Raw genomic sequence first — 7,799 nt, 5'->3', positions numbered from 1 at the left:
AATCGTTGGTTTGACCGACTAACTACGTGGGAAAATGGGCCTTCTTTCTTTGATTTTCAGCAAGCATTTTAGGAAAGTAACAATTCCATTCAGTTCGGTTTCGGAAAACTTGCTGGTCTAGGATTAGTTCGTTCTGCGCCGCCGGCGGCCTAAAAGAAAGGCGCAGGTTGATCTCTCTGGTTGAGGCTGCATTCATTTATGAAACTTGACACGTGGGAAGGGCGGACTCTCCTAGTGGCTAGGCTTGGTATCGTGACCTTCCCGCACTATTCCTCCCCTGTGGGAACTCCATATTCATCATCCTTTACCTACTCAGTATTGGTATGCTTGCTTGCTTTAGAGAAATGGAGAATCTCGAGAACCTTTCTGAACGTCCGTCTTTGGCGATTTGAAAAGGAGTATATCTTTCTTGTAGTGCCTTCCATGACACTATTCTGATCGAGGAGAAAGAATCTCTTCCGGACGACCAAGTCATAATGAGATTAAAAAACGATGCTTCCTTGGCCGTGTGGAACATGGATTAGCATTATGTCATTCCTACAAGCGATCCCCCATCCAGGATTTACAGAAGTGCTATATGAGGACTTCGAGATCAAATAGAATATGTTTCTTTCCATTCCTCGTGAGCCACTTATTTCTCCGAAACAAGAGATCAAAGTTCTTTTCCTCTTGTTTCCCAATAAGTCGACGGCCTTACACCATTGAGATACTTCGAATAAACTGTTGTACATATAGGATACACCGGTGCTCAAACCTTTTCTCAAGATATCTTCCAAACTGTTGGGGTCGTTGCTCCGGATGTTGTTCTCCCGGTGTGAAACCAGTTGGTTCCGTAGTTTGAGAATTCTGCTGATCCCAAGTACTCCATCTCCATCATTGAATAGGGGAATATAGAAAGTTAAGAGGAAAAGGCATAACTAGAAGAATTGTGTGAAATAAGTGAATTTATCCAGTTGAGGCATTCTTGATTGAGAAAAAATGATTCCCTCCAGACAGAAAGAGACTCCTTCCTGTACGAGTAGTGAAGAACTATAGAGCACTTTTGTTGGTTGTTGACCAACGGAAAGCATGGGAGAAAGAAAGATGCACAAACGAAAAAGGGCGCTAGCGCCCGACCAGATCAACGAAGGGGGGCACCGGCCGAAAGTTCGGCGCGTGAAACCCTATTTGCCTGCATTTCCAAGAGCGTGTCCACGGCCCTACGGAAAAACCTGCTTTGCGCCCCTTCCGCGGATAAGGAATCCCTTATCTCGCGAAAAGTAGAAGACAACAGGTCCGGGGCGCCCTCGTCGGGAAGAAGGTCTATGGCGTGCAGGATTTTTACCTCCGCCGTATTTGCCCGGACGCCCTGTAGAACCCCCTCAGTTCGAATCAGGTCGCCCAGGTTGGAAAAAATCTCTGTTTTAAGAGAGTCAATTTCCTCCCCTTCTGAACGAAGAGCGCCGTTCACGAGCTCCCTTTCCTCTGGACTCAGCAGCCCCTACATGCAGAAGGCCTGGTCAACCAGGGTGATCAGCGCAAGGCCATCTAATATATAAAGGATTATGAAAGAAAAAGTCAGTACGAAAGCCGGATGATAGAACAAAAATAGTGAAAGGTTGACACGCCCCTTCAGAAGATGCAGACAGCAAAAGTAAATGAAAAAGGAAAAAAATATGAGTAGAAATACCATGTGAAAATAAAATCTTGATTTATCTGCTCGCCCATCAAATCAAAAGGCGGCATACCGGAAAAAAGAAAAGAACGGAACCAAACCATTCAAATAGTGTACGACCCAACACGGAACAAGAAAATCAATCTCAGAAAATGAAGTCGGAAAGATGCGACAGGAAATCGAAAACTGCTTCTCCACTTTAGCCCGAAAAAGGAGCTTTGGGCGAAGAAAAGGAGAGCGATTTTCCAATGAAAGCGAATTCGTCTATATAAGGAAATAAAAGAGCGAAGAACCGATCCATTGAGAGACTAAGCAGCGCCGGAACACCAACTTCATCTCGAACCACCCACCCGCACAAGAACCTTCAAAAGACGAAAAACTCTCTTTTAGTTTCGTAAACTCATTGCCAGTTGATGCATACTTTCAACCTTCTTTCCTTATTCGAGTAGAATATCGACTGTTTGCTGCCCTGAACCTACGCCCCCGAATTCATCATCTATTCTGAACATCGCAATCGAAAAAGCTATTGACCGGTGATCTTTCAAAAAAGTTGCACGCCTGTTCTTCTGTGAAATAAGGGAAAGTTGCTCACTCAAGTTACAGCGGAAAAAATTCATATTTCGTATAGAAACGAAAGCATATGCTAGTAGAGAAGGGAATTGCCTACTAAAGCTCTTTGACGAAGGCGTTTTCTCGTTATTCCGTTGTTGCACAGGTTCCAAAAAGTGAGATTAGGTTGGTGTTCCAGTGACGCTTAATATCTCAGCTGTCACTGCGGGAAGCCTAGCGTGGGTGCCAGCGTAGAAGTGCCCTTGAAATCAGACTTGTGCCATACTTGAATCGAGATTCCGTTGTCATTGGACTAGACAGAGGAAAATGGTCAATCTATCTGACCAAGCTCGACTGACAGGAAATGTTCTACTAGTAGGTTTCGCTTTTTACCTTTCAGGTTCTTTGTTAACAGCTACTCTGGTTCAAGGGTAGACAGTAATTCCTCGACCACTCCTTTCGGAATGACTTTGCTTTTGACTGATCGGCGAGTCGTTCTTTAGGGAAGGGGCCTTGAACCTTCTATGTATACGGGGGCGGAGGGACGCGAAAACAAGAAGCAAAGGGAATAGGGAGCACCCCACAAGCAATGGTTTCAAGCTAAAGCTCTAGTGATTAGAGAAGGCTTCCAAATTCTCCATAATAGCAGCAGTTTGATGTTATCAGTCTACAAGCTGATATAGATGGAAAATGACTGTTTGGAATCCATGTGCGGGGAGACTAGGAAAAGAAGCGGAAGGGAGTCAGAATCTTGAGAAAATAATAGCCAACCAACAAGGGTGGACAAAGCTGCTCTTCAGTCAGGTTTCTTAGTAAGCGACCACAAGACAGGAGCAGAAGCAAGGCGAAAAGTCTCCATTCATTTCACTAGACCGGCAAAAGGGTCCCCTATACCTGCGTGATCAAACTGACTTTTGTCTGTTGCGTGAGGCTCATCAATACGACTCAAATAGGAAGATTGTGCAACTAAGCTTGAGGCAACTTCTCAATCAAGGTTAGATATCACGAGGTACACCGTCATGTCAAGTCAAACAAATGTCAAATAAGCCCATTTATCTCATGTCAAAAACGAATGCAATGACCATCGGATTTAGCGCGAAACCGCTTTATCCGCCCTTGTTGATGGATTTACTATTTCTTCGTCCCTTTTAGGTTTTGCAGTCTTTTATGAGGCCATCTAATCGCAATAATGCTGGTACGAGGGATGTTACACGAACGAAGGGGTCTTTTCGGCACTCTGAATCTGCCCGGGGAGTCAGCCGTATCGCCATCATCTGCTCTAGCACTTGCGGCAGTAACGGTACGTGTTCGTACCTCTAAGCGCCTTCTTCACGCGCTCCCTACTCTTTATTAGGGAGCCTCTCCTTACCTACATAATGTAGTTTTGTGTTTTGTTGTGCCAGGCTTTTCCTATAGGTCTTAGAACAACACAAGAGTGGAAATTGTGGCAATAAGGGTAGTTTCGGACCCATGAACCCATAACCCTAAGGGTCAGGTTTAGCAGCCGGTGAATTTTAAACACCCTTCAACAAGATTTTTGGATTGAGAAAAGGGAAGCAATTACCCAAACATTGAATCAAGCTCGACCAGGAAGAGTTTTCCACTTCACTTGATGAAAAGAAAGGGTGTGTGGTACCTGTAGCAGACCTTAATGCCTATTCTTATAGTAAAGGGGAAAGAACTGAGATTTGCTTATTATAGTAATAGGAAACGAGACCTCCCAGGCCATAAGTCAAGAAAAAACCAATATTCCAACTCTCGGCGAGGGCTATGAGAGTAGGTTCTGTAGATCTTAAGTTGTTTGTAATTTTGGGTAATATTCCGATAATGATAAGTAATATCCTTCAAACTAATAACTATATTTTTTCATGCATGTTTAACTTTCTTGAGAAATGTTTGTTTATTAGACAAGAGAGAAGAAGAAGTATATGGGAGAGAGAGTTTGGGTGAGTGGAAGAAGCTAACGAGTTGTAGCGGGTGAGTGGAAGAAGCTAACGAGTTGTAGCCTCTTATATAAGCTGAAGACGTTAAAACCAACCACTAATACGGAGTAGTATTCTAAAATACTTGGAAGAAGCTAACGAGTTGTAGCCTCTTATATAAGTTGAAGACGTTAAAACCAACTACTAATACGGAGTAGTATTCTAAAATACTTCATAAAGATATTTGATATATACAAGTTACCAAGAATTCTAGAAAGTTATTTTCTCATACTAAAAAACGATCTCATGAATATTTGCATGCCATTACCATTTTAAGGGCTCCTATAGAATTCTCTACACATCTTTAGGTAGTTCTAAAATATTCCACAAAGAAATCTAAATATTTAAAAGTTGCCAAATATTTTTTTAGAGCTTTTTATGCTAAGTTACACAATTCTCCACAAATATTCAAGCCTTCACTTAGGAAGGACACCTACTTGGCGTTTGCATGATGCAACCTTCAATTGTAACATAATGAAGCAGCAATGGGTGAAGATTTGGACTGAAATAAATAAAATGAAGTTGTCCCGATAAAGATTAAGAGTGAAATAAAAACCTTGCCCTTCCGCTCGTATGATAGTTTATTTTTTTCTTCCTATTTTTTTTTAATTTTTTTTTCAAGTCATTGCCTCTTTTGAGCATATTTTGTGATCTTTTTTCTTCCTTTCCTCGCAATTCCATCCATTTATGTTTCAATATTTGAATTTACTGGGAAAAAAGAGAGATTTCATATTGGACTTGCGAGATTTCATATTAAAAATATGTTTTGTTACTTTTGATTAATCAATGATTATGTAAACTATAATCACAATTTGAGCCATCGATACTATTGGGAGGGCAACCAGAAAAGGTGGAAACTCATTGAGCAGTTGATTATGAGTTAAAAAAAATTCCAATACGAAATGTCTTCAAATCCTTAAAAACCTCTCTAGCTTATGGTATTCAAAATTGATAAGAATGCACATGAACCTCTCTAGCCTATGATATTTAGAAGGTTACTAATGTCTTTTCATAAAAGAAAGGAAAAATGTTAATAGAAGGGGGCAGCGAGGGACTTAGAAAATTGTATAAGGGGAGCGGCCTTGCATAACAATCATGTATGGTGGGGTATCCTTTAGCCATGGGGGCACACGAAAGACTGCCTGCAGAGTGGGACTTAGTGTTATATATATATATATATATATATATATATTTGTGTGTGTGTGTGGATATAAATATAGGAATTAAAAATGTTTATTGGTGAGTCATCGGACACATGTCGAAATACACGCCATGTGGCGATCTTACGGCACAAGGTCATAGCACTGGGTACCTACAGTCTTTCCTTCCTTTTTGGGTGAGTATAATTTTAATGAGAAGAAGACTTGGCAATAGATATGTACAACATTAAGTGTGAATGTGAAATAGCACCGACTTAATGGTTACTTCGACTTCAAATAAATCATGTGGTGGTTGTACCCATGCAGGCTGTGTTTCCCAAAAGGGAAATGTATTACCAAGTAATTTCTTAATGTCAGACTTTCATATGAATTACCACTAGTTTCTTTCTTTATTTTAGGCTTTGTTATTTATGTATCTGTTTGTACACAAGCTTGTTGAATCACTAACTGGAACTTTTTTGCTTAGGTTAAGGACACCATGCGCCTGCTTGGAGTGATGAAATCTACCGGTACCATTCTCTCTTCAAGACTGGGTGTTGGTGTTACAGCAGGTTGGATTATTGAAGAGTTACAGCCCAGATGCGTGCAGTTTCTAAAATTGCACTGCATTGCCGGTCAAACTTAGCTACTTTCCTGGAGACGAATGGTATTTTGCATATTTTTTCACATTTTAATTTTTGTTGCGGGTATGGTTTCTATGTTGCTTATGTTGGATTTAGCTGCACAAATCAGAATTTTATAGGTTTAAATTTTGAATATTACTACTTGAAGCTTAAAATGGGATTTCCTTTTCCTTAATTTTACCTAAGGGTTAGAAAATGTTGTTTCAGTATTTGGGCTGTTGTTATCTTGGGGGTGTGGTTGGCAAGTGTAACCCTTTCCTACTTTGGTGGTCCCAGTTGTACATATGAGTTGAGGAGCTGCTTTTTTCTGCTCTTCCCCTCTTTGTATTTGTAGTATAATAAAGTTTGTCTGGTATTGACGCAATGGTAAGGTTACTCCATTGTGATCTGGAGGTCACAAGTTTAAAATAAGGAAACAGCTTCTCCGTATGCAAAGGTAAGGCTGTGTACATTTAACCCTCTCTATACCATGCAATGGCAGGAGCCTTGTACACTGGGTTTGCCCTTTAATGTTTTTAATCAGAAGGATCAACTGACACTTTATTCTGCTTTATTTTAAGATTGTTTTTCTTTCTATTTTTATATATATTCTGTTGCGTGTTTAATATCCTGATTATCACCTGATGTAGGTTCTGAAGTGGTAAACGGGCTTATGCAAGTTTTATGGCGAATTTTGGACATAGAGCAGCCTGACACACAAACTATGAACAACATTGTAGTATCATCTGTCGAACTCATTTATTGTTATGCTGAGTGTCTTGCTTTGCATGGAAATGATGTTGGAAATAGTGGCCTAGTTACACACACAACACTATACTATTTGGAAGAGAATAGAAATGGAGGAAAACACTTTTTATTTCACTTGATTGAAAATGAGTACAATGCATGGGTTTATATAGGCTTCAAAACATAAATGTAAATGAAAATTAATACCCCACTAACATATCATTTAGTAGGCAAAACTCCCACTAACCCACTAACATGACCATTTAGTAGGCAAAACTTCCACTAACCAACTAACATGACCATTTACTAGTTGTAACTCTCATGCCCCTCACTAACTCCAATAAAAAACTCACATAAATATAAAATACCAAATAAAAAAACACCCATGATCTTCAAAGACATTTTAAAAATAAAATAAAGTTTAATTTCTAACACCCCCCCTTAAACTTGATTTTTTTTCAACTCCAAGCAAACTCCTTAACTTGTGAAAATCTGCAAACTTGAGGGGCTTGGTGAAAATATCTGCAACTTGATCTTGTGACTTGATGAACTTGAGTTCCACCTCCTTCTTGGTTATGCATTCTCTAATGAAATGAAATCTTGTATCAATATGCTTGCTTCGTTCATGAAACACCGGATTCTTGGCCAAAGCAATTGCTGATTTGTTGTCGACAAAAATCTCCGTTGACTCTTCTTGTAGCATGTGTAATTCCTTCAACAAATTCCTCAACCAAATTGCTTGACAAACACATGAAGTGGCTGCAACATATTCTGCTTCACAAGTTGAGAGGGTGACAATGGGTTACTTCTTTGACACCATGCAAAAGCAGTATTTCCCATGAAAAAACAATATTCCGAAGTACTTTTTCTATCATCCATATCTCCGGCCCAATCACTATCACAATAACCCACAAGCTTGAAATCATTAGAAAATGAATAGAATAACCCAAAATCAAGGGTACCTTTGATGTAACGAAGAATCCTCTTAACCGCCTTGAAATGAGTTATAGTGGGTCTTTCCATAAATCGACTAACAAGCCCAACCGCAAATAATATGTCTGGCCTTGTGCATGTTAAATATCTCAAGCTTCCAACAAGACTTTTG

General features: G+C 39.9%; 1 pseudogene; it reads right to left on the bottom strand.

The window, feature by feature from the left end:
• Positions 1-2,075, bottom strand: part of LOC132299987 (cytochrome c oxidase subunit 3-like) — a 3,051-nt pseudogene extending 976 nt beyond the window's left edge.
• Positions 2,076-7,799: the final 5,724 nt, after the last annotated feature.

The sequence above is a fragment of the Cornus florida genome, unplaced genomic scaffold (genome assembly GCF_030987335.1).
Source record: "Cornus florida cultivar Cherokee Brave unplaced genomic scaffold, ASM3098733v1 CherokeeBrave_3.0.0_Hap2_Chr01, whole genome shotgun sequence".
NCBI lineage: Eukaryota > Viridiplantae > Streptophyta > Magnoliopsida > Cornales > Cornaceae > Cornus > Cornus florida.
The sequence above is the reverse complement of the archived record's forward strand: the minus strand, read 5'-3'. Positions and strand labels throughout refer to the sequence as shown.